Source organism: Kogia breviceps, chromosome 2 (genome assembly GCF_026419965.1).
Source record: "Kogia breviceps isolate mKogBre1 chromosome 2, mKogBre1 haplotype 1, whole genome shotgun sequence".
In the NCBI taxonomy this organism is placed as follows: domain Eukaryota; kingdom Metazoa; phylum Chordata; class Mammalia; order Artiodactyla; family Physeteridae; genus Kogia; species Kogia breviceps.
Genome location: NC_081311.1, coordinates 172899024 through 172908481, shown reverse-complemented (window position 1 = coordinate 172908481; position 9458 = coordinate 172899024). Strand labels below are relative to the sequence as shown.

Genomic DNA, 9458 nt, shown 5'->3' with positions numbered 1-9458 from the left:
TTCTACTCCCTTTCTTTCTGACATAGGCAAGAAGCTGCTCTTATTTGTCTTTCTCATGGAAGTTCCACCCATGCCCTTGGGTGGGTCCTTGGTGTTTGTCTTCTTCCCCAATACCTTGTAAGATATCTCTCCTAAACAAATGCAGGGTTCTCCTTGGAAGGAGTTCTAGTAGGATAGATGGATGGGATTGGGGTGAGCCTGGAAGCAGGGAGTTATGAGCTGAGGCCATGGCCCAGGTGCAGCATAAGCTGATAATGCCGACCCAGATCTTGGCAGTAAAGGTGGGAGAACAAAGGGTAAACATGAGACATTAAGTAGAAACTTTTTTTTCAAATGACAGGAAGGAGAGCTTTTCTATTTTGTAGATTTGTTTGCTCCACGAAAAACACTTACACTCTTAATGAGGGTTAGGGTATTTTTTTGCTTTCTCTTCAAAAAGCTGTAGTTCTATCTAAGTTTTGGCCATAAGGCTGTATTCTCTCCAGTTATAAAATAGACTATCAGCAGGTGGTCTCAGAAAAGAATTTTCCTAACATGCTGTACACTTTGTCAGGAAAATTTTTTCATACTGCTAGATTTTTTCTTTCTTAAATCATGATTTCATTTCCAGATATTTAAACCTTTATTTCTATTTAGTTTGCTTTGAAAAGCAGCAGATTAGCTGGAGCCCAAGATTGTCTATGATCAGCTGAACGTCAGAGAACATGGCCACAGTGAGAGAGCAGGGAACGAGAATCATTTGTCTTTTCAGCAAGCACACACAAATGATCCTTTCCCTGCCATATGTTCCAGAGAATTCTTTTATTTCCCTTCAGGTATTTGACCCTCTATTGAATAGAGGCATTGATCAAAGTTGAAGCTGCAGAGTGACTGATAGAATAGCTTCAGTTTTCAGTAAATCAAATGTTAAAAAAGAATCAAAAGCAGAATTCTTGATGTTTAATTCCTATTCCTGAGTCCCTGGCTTATGTGAACATGAGGATATTGCTTAACAATCTTGTGTTTCTGGTTCCTTCCCTTTCTTTCTTTCTTTCTTTCTTTCTTTCTTTCTTTCTTTCTTTCTTTCTTTCTTTCTTTCTTTCTTTCTCTCTTTCTTTTTTTCCTTTTTAAAAAATATACACAGCCAAGAAATTCTACAATGAGAAATTGTTTTGACTTCCACTGACCTTGGAGATGGAACTCCTTAAGTAAAAATGGTGATTTGAAATAAAACTCCTTGTGTCTATTTCTAAAGAATTATGATTTGGAAGGTTCATGTGAGGTGAAGGAGAACGAGAAGAAATAGACATCAAGTTGAGATGCTGTGCCAAACATCTGGAGGAGAGAATGAGAGCATTATGGGAAAACAGATGGAGGGAAGCTTGGCCAGATAAAATTAAAGGCAACACCACTCGGCATCTGATTAGCTAAGAGAACTCTCTTTAAAAGGAAAATATCTGTAAAACCTGTACTTTGAATAGTCTCTTGACACGAAAATGCTTTAAAAAAAATTAGAGTTCTTATCAGGCCTTGAGGTTTACTTTGAAGGTTTTCATTTATTAATTACTGTGGGCATTGTTTTGTTTTATTTTTTAATTAGAAACAAGACCCTAATTGGTAACCAAAAGGCTTATAGATAAAGACCTACACTAAAAATTATTTCTATGCTATTTTAATTAACCTACTGAAATCCAATTTGGAAAATCAGGGTCTAAGTCATTTGTGGGTGTGAGTTAAATATCCGTGTTTGTCAGAGGAAGCTGATAACGCTTCTTTGGGAATTGGCTTTATGTCTTCAAGAAAGAGCTTACTTTCATGTATGAACATTTTATCTATTAGCTATATTAAGCACAGGGCTAAAGGTTCACAAGCCTTGCAGAGGTACATGAAAATGTTTAAAATCTGCTCTTAAAAAATGTGTTGGGTCCAAAATAAAACACTCTAAAATGGAAATTATATCAAGAATATATAATAATATCAAAAGCAAGTTTATACAAATGATTTCACATTTATACAACAAAATACTGTGTTGTATTTAATGTGACAAATGTGACATGAGCCCTCTAAAGTCAAGATGCCCAGGTCTTAGAGAGGTCCTAAAATAGCCCTACTAGTGGGGAGAAGCGTCTCCTGCTAGGAAGAAGCATCTCCTTTGGGCTAAGAAGCCCAAAAGGAAAGAGGAGCCCTTTCCTTTAATAACCAAGTTAAAAGGTTGGAGTCTCCAATCCATGAACTGGGAGATGTACAGCACACTCCTCAAGATTCCATGTTATCCCCCAGAGATCTGTTGACATCCTAGTTACCTCTTACCCAGACTTCCTGCTTCTTCTGAATTCTTTTTTTTTTTTAATTTATTTAATTTATTTATTTTTGGCTGCGTTGGGTCTTCATTGCTACGTGTGGGCTTTCTATAATTGCAGTGAGTGGGGTCTACTCTTCGTTGTGGTGTGCAGGCTTCTCATTGTGGAGGCTTCTCCTGTTGCGGAGCACGGGATCTAGGTGCTCAGGCTTCAGTAGTTGCAGCACACGGCCTTCAGTAGTTCTGGCTCGCGGGCTCTAGAGCACAGGCTCAGTAGTTGTGGCACAGTCCTTCAGTAGTTGTGGTGCATGGGCTTAGTTGCTCCGCGGCATGTGGGCTTTTCCCGGACCAGGGATCGGACCCGTGTCCCCTGATAGGGCAGGCAGATTCTTAACCACTGTGCCACCAGGGAAGCCCCTTCTGAATTCTTGATGCCTGCTTACTTGTCCTTCTCCTGTGACTACTCTCCTCTTCCCATGCTATGTGCAACCACCTTTGTCTTCATTTCTTCCAAAATACACCACCAACAAAAAAGCCATTGTGTTCAAAAGACTTATCTGATTGTTTGGAAAGAGTGAAGAGGGACTAGCGTCTCAGTGGGATAATAAACAACTGAATATTGAATGCAAGAGGATAGTGTACTTGCAGTGCCTCAGCCAGCCCCCCAGGGGAAATTTTTTACCAGCACTTTCTTGTCTTGGGGCTCTGCCTGCCCCCAAATCGCTGGGGCACACCATCCCTATCAAGATTCCCATTATCCAACTCTCCTTCTCTTCCAGCTCCCAGTACTCTGCAGAGAAAACTGAACATTCCTGTTACAGACCACCTGGCTCATCTCACCTGGTGCTTTCTTTTGCACACCTAATGATGCCCATTATTGGACTCTCCCAACAAAGACATCTTTTGCCCTTCATTAAATTCTGCTACATCCTTGAAATGTGGAAAATGCTAAGTAATCTTCCTTTTTTTGGATAGTAATCTTTACCTTCCTGTAAGACTTCTAAAGAAGACCCACGTGCTCAAATTAACAAATGACATATGTTCCAGCAAGCCTTCTTCCTCAGAATTTTTTTTTTTTTGGCTGAGGTTGAAAAAAAGTCCTTGGAGATTCAAGTCCTTTGTTGCTTAACAGAGAAGACAGAGTGAAAAAACCACCAGACCCGCTTTTCTACCCTGGATCAACATATTTCAACTCAAAATACTGATTGAGTCCAGGGTAAGGAATTAAGGAACGGATTCTACAGTAGAGCCAATCGTCATTAGAAGAGTTAAATAAAAGAGACAAACATGGGAATGAGAAGCCAACAAAAGCCCCAGGGAGAAGATACTGTATGAATTGGACCTTGAAGGAGAAGTAGGTTCATTTCCCAGAAATGCTAGGGAACCATTTTCTTCCGTTTCATTTGACTCTGGACATCTTGACTGAAAATATACCCTAAAAATGTCCATTTTGTCTCGATGTAGTTTAAAGGACAAAACCACAATGTTAGTTTACTCCACAAAGAATGAAGAAAATGTTCACTGATTTTCACCAAATTTGCTCAACTATCAGTGACTCAAGATACTCTTTGATTCTGACTTGGGCTCAGTGCACTAATTTTTCCCAGTTAATCAATGATGATCATTTACAACCTGCCAAGGACAAGCACTGGGCTAGGAGATAGGACCAGACATGAGGGAACATACTCTATAAGACATGGCCTTTCCGACAGCTGAGTGAAGGACGATACAGATGCAAATTAAAAATTGTAAGGACTTCCCTGGTGGCGCAGTGGTTACAAATCCGCCTTCCAGTGCAGGGGACACAGGTTTGATCCCTGGTCGGGAAGATCCCACATGCTGCGGAGCAACATGAACCCGAGCGCCGCAACTACTGAAGCCCGTGCATCTAGAGCCCGTGCTCCGCAACAAGAGAAGCCATCGCGATGAGAAGCCCGCGCACCACAACAAAGAGAGTAGCCCTGCTAGCCGCAACTAGAGAAAGCCCATGCGCAGCAACAAAGACCCAATGCAGTCAAAAAAATAAATAAATAAAAAACATTGTAAAACAATGTAGTAAATGGTAAATTAGAGATGGGCAGGGAGAGCCATGGACACAGAGGGTGACCAGCTCTCCCCAGGGATGTTGCAGATGGTTCTAAGAGGAGGTGACATCTGAGTTCCTTCTCAAAGGATCAGAGGAGATCATTGGAGAGAGAGGAGGAGGAGAGCATTCCAGAAAGAAGAGGTAGCCTGTGCAAAGGTGGAGAGCACAGTGAGTGCTCTGGAGTTGAAGCTGCACAGAAGGAGAACTGAGGAGGAGGCTGGAGAAGCTGGGCCATATGCTTTAGGATGCTTGTGCCCAAAATGGGTTCTAAAGGATCCTGTGGATGCCACTGAGAGGACTGAGACTGGTCAAGGTTAAGGGGGCAAAAAACACTATGAGACAGGGTGAGCATGCAAGGACTCTGCCTGCACCCAGACCCACTTCCACAGGGCAGGTCTGCTTCAATGTTTTATGTAACATTCCATATTACATTTCATTGGGGAGAAAAAAGAAGTCAAAGCATACCCAAAAAATCTGGTGACAATGATGATTGTAGATGTGTGATTGAGAAAGACAATTCTAGCATCAGTTACAAAGTAGAGGGGAAGCCATAAAGATTAACAAGGTGCTTTTTGCAGTGGTGCAGGTGAGAGATGATGAAACCTTGAACAAAGGCATAACAGAGATCAGAAACAGAATGTAATCACTACAAGATTGTCAAATGTACTTCAGGGCCATTTTGCAAGGTAGGAAAATGTTCTAGAGGTCTAAGACTGTGCTGGGTGAGGAGGGAGAAATGCATAGTGCACATTTCACTTAGACCTGTGTCCCTTACCATAGCAGGAGGGGCCACATGGCCTCAGGGTCAATGGGTTAGAGGGGTCCATTTAGGTCGGTCTTGATGACCCAGGCTTCATTATTGGTGGAATCCAGCTGATGGCTGGTAATTGGGGAGGGAACAACCAAAAAGTATCCAACACGGACTGGGAATCCCAAACAGGTTTAGTCGCTTCTCTACCTCAGATGCAAATAACGTTCTCCATGCAGAACCAGGGAATAACGTGCTTTGGTGAGTGGCTTCCCAAGTCGATTTAGGAGCCCCTGAGTTCACAGGAGTGGCTGTCCTCTGCCCTGCTCCAGGTGCACCAAGTGCCTACCCATAGCCTGCCCCATGCCTGCACTCTCTCTCCCACGGTCCCTTGACCTTGCTCATGCCTGCTTCCCTTGCCTCCCCTTCACCACGTCCCTAGTCTTTTGTGTATTACCAGTCATCCTCTCCCACACAGTCTGTTAAAGACTCCAGAACTTGAGGATAGAGAAGGAAAAGGAGAGTGAGCCCATCGTTGTAGGTGAGCCTAAGATTAGAAATGTGAACTATAATTAGACACTCAGTGAACTACAAAGATGAAACTCCCGCTAACTAGTCTCCTGTAACTCATAATGCTAAAGAGTGCTTCCCAAACTACCATTATATTTCAATATAGATATAGATTCAGATATATAGATATAGAAATTGATACACATATACAGGTACATACAGTCGCTCTAGTCCCTTAACTTTGAAAGGATCCCAGTTCTCCCAAGAAGAATAGAGGTAGTACACCCTTCCTTCCACATTGATAACTACGGTTCTAACTTAAATAAAATATTTACATAATTAAGTGCTAGCATGTCAAATTTTCTTTCTTAAAGTCACATGCACATGAACAAGTAAAATCTAAACTAGAGCAAGAGAAATCTGAAAACAAAATCGCTATGCTATACACCTGAAACTAACACAATATTGTAAATCAATTATACTTCAATAAATATATATGCATATAATCAGAAAAAAAAATTTTAAGTAAAATACAGTCAAAGAAACCAAGACCCAGGGTACTATAGGAGATTCATGGAGGGGCAGGGAACATTTTTGACCTTCAGAGCACCTTTAGTGGTGGGTATTTCAGCTGCTATGTCTCCTTCAGTGGAAGGAGAGTGAGTCTGGCTGGCAAGAAAGAAAACCCAGAGGTGGGATTTGGTAAAGAGGGACATTTTGTTAACTTAAGAGATCTTCCTCCATCAAAGCCAAGAGGCTCTATTTCTTTTACAATAATTTCTTCTCCATCCTTCAGATGTTCTCACATTCTCTGTAAATCTTCCCCCTTTTCACACTAATCCATAATGATTTACTGCTCTCTGAACTACCATTATGCTGGAGTGGTTAAGATCTGCGGGTCTTGGGATCAGTCAGGTTTGAGTTTGAATTCTCGTCCTGATATAAATTTATTGAGTGAATGCTGGCAAGTTATTTAACCTCTCAGAGCCTCAGGATCATAAAACCTAATAATCATAGGCCATTGACTCCACATCAGGCACTGTTTCAAGCACGATACTTACATTTTCTCATTTAATATCAACTCTATAAGGTAAGTTTTTCTGTGATGATTTTTTTAATTAAAAATATTTTAATTTAATATTGAATCTTTGAATTTATAGACATATGGAAAAAGGCTAATATACTGGAGTGAAAATAAGCCAGTATCTCAAAGATTACTTGACTTTTTAATTTTTTAAAAATGCAAAAAGTCACTGATACATACAAGGAAAAAACATGGAACACTTCACGAATTTGCGTGTCATCCTTGCGCAGGGGCCATGCTAATCTCCTCCGTATCGTTCCAATTTTAGTATATGTGCTGCCGAAGCAAGCACTCCATAATGATTCTTATTTCATAGATGAGGAAATGGAAACAAAGAGAGGATCATCAATGCTCAAAAGTCCTATGGCTGGTAGCAGAGGCTGGACACACCGTCTCCACACACCTGTGCACTTGTGGGTTGTAGTTCGGATTGATGACATCCTTTGCATGGTGCCCGGCACAGAGCAAACACTTTATACATGGAAATTATAACTACTAAGGGTCTATGTAGATTTTATTATCAACTGCTTAACACTTAGATGTTCCCTTAGCTCTGTATATGTCCCCTCTTCTACTGTCTTATAGTGTCCCTGGAGAAGGAGCCAGTCTCTTATCTAATTCCTCATAGCACGATGCTGGGAACCTATGTGCCAGTGTACATGGACTAGTGATAATTCTACATTGAAGCAGTGGCAGTGGCTGTGGGTTTTCCCCAGTGTAAGCCAAAGGGACCAGCAGCATGGCGGAGCATGTGCTTATACACATTCTTGTCTTGTCATAATATGTGCTAGCTTGAAAATATGGATGAGTCACTGACCCTGCCATAAACCAGGGAAGGAAAGAAGGAAAAAGAGAAAGACAGAGAACAAGAAAGGAGGCAGGAGTGGGGGAGGGAGGAAGAGAGGGAGGTAAAGACAAAGAGAAAATCTGTCTCTTTTCGGAGCACCTTTAAACATCCTTAAGAGAAACTGGGATATTCATCTACTTGATGACATTTCCTCTATCTGTGCCAAACCCCACCTTCCAAGGGTGATTGCAGTTTGTATTAAGCACCGTGTAGGGAAAACTTGTATCGCTTTTAAACGTCAGACAGTGACAAAACAACCAAGACTGTGGCAGTCATGAAACTCCCATTCTGCTCTAACAGTTGGTATTGCCACGTCAGGAATCGGAGATGGAAGTCCTCTGGGAAGTTGTCAAGGAGGTTCTATTTTTGGCCCCCAGTCTGTTTCCACAGTGATTAGAAAAAGCTGTCCAGAACACAAGAAATGGTTGAGGGCATCTGAAATACCCATGAAAGGGACATGGAAGGCACTCGCATGTGTCAGATGGAGAAGACAATTTGAAACAAAAGGAAAATCTGGAGGCAGATTATTTAACATTCATTTATGCATTCATTCAACAAATATTTGCTGAGTGGCTATTTGGTGCAAAGCCCTGCACGGGGTGATCCTATGGAGGATATAAATATTTAACAGGCTCAACTCCTGCCCTTATCTTACAGTCAAGTGGGGGAGATAAGACATGCACATATTTATTATTTAGTGGTGTCATGTAAACGTCTGAGGTGGAAATCTGTGGGCTAAAAGGTTATATTAGTCATTCCACAGAGACTGAAGACACAAATCAATCTGGCCCACAGCACATGGCATCAGCCTTCTGGCCTTTGCATAAACCAATAGCACACAGGTCCTGTGCTGCAGACCCAGACTCTCAGGAAATGCAGTTACTCAAGTCCTCTCTCCTTCAAAGGGAGCAATGGCTGCATAAATTACACTGAAAAGCCTGCATTCAATGGCAGAGGATTTCAAAACCCTAAAATGGGCAGATTCAGAATTTCAGGGAGGCAGTGTCCCAAGGTGGTTTAGCACAGAGGCTTTGGATGTGCAGTCCTGGATTTGCTTCTCAACCCTGCCTGCTGGCTCCTTGACAATGAACCTCTCTAAACCTGTTTCCTCCTCTTTAAAATGTCAGTAGAGAAGATTCTCTCATACAACGTGCTCTGAAATAGAGTACACAGGAAGAGACTTTGGTAATAAATAGAGTGCTCAAAAGACAGACATTAAAGTTGACAAGGTCATTCGGGGTTCACAGCATTCTGTACTACCATACTAGGCTCTAGTCCTGCAGCCTGTCCTCGATTCTTCCTTTTGTGATGTGTGATACTTGGTTAGCCATTTAATTGTTCTCTTCCTCACTTTTTTTTGTTGTTGTGGTGGTAAAATACACCTAACATAAAAGTTACCATTTTTACTATGTTTAAGTGCATAGTTCGGTGGCATTAAGTACATTCACATTGTTAATGCAACCGTCACCACCATCCATCTCCAGAAACTTTTCACCTTCCCAAACTGATACTCCATACCCATTAAACATTAACTTCCCATTCCCCTCTTCTTCCAACCTATAGCAACCACTATTCTACTTTATGTCTCTATGAATGAGACTGTTCTAGATACCACATATAAATAGAAGTATACAATATTGGTCATTTTGTGCCCAGCATATTTCACTTAGCATAATGTCTTCAAGGTTTATCCATGTTGTAGCATGTATCATAATTTCTATCCTTTTTAAAGACTGAATAATATTCCATTGAATGTGTGTATCACATTTTGTTTATCCATTCATCCACTGATGGATCCTTGGGTTATTTCCACCTTTTGGCTACTGTGAATAATGCTGCTGTGAACATCAGTGTATAAATATGTCCAACCCTTTTTCATTTTTAAAAACAATGTCTTAAAAATAT

The 9458-nt window shown here is 41.2% G+C and overlaps 1 non-coding gene across 1 annotated transcript; it reads right to left on the bottom strand.

The window, feature by feature from the left end:
• Window positions 1-6891: 6891 nt before the first annotated feature.
• Window positions 6892-6998, bottom strand: LOC131751755 (U6 spliceosomal RNA). Its single transcript, XR_009334313.1, has one exon. It is a non-coding gene; the product is annotated as a U6 spliceosomal RNA (small nuclear RNA).
• Window positions 6999-9458: the final 2460 nt, after the last annotated feature.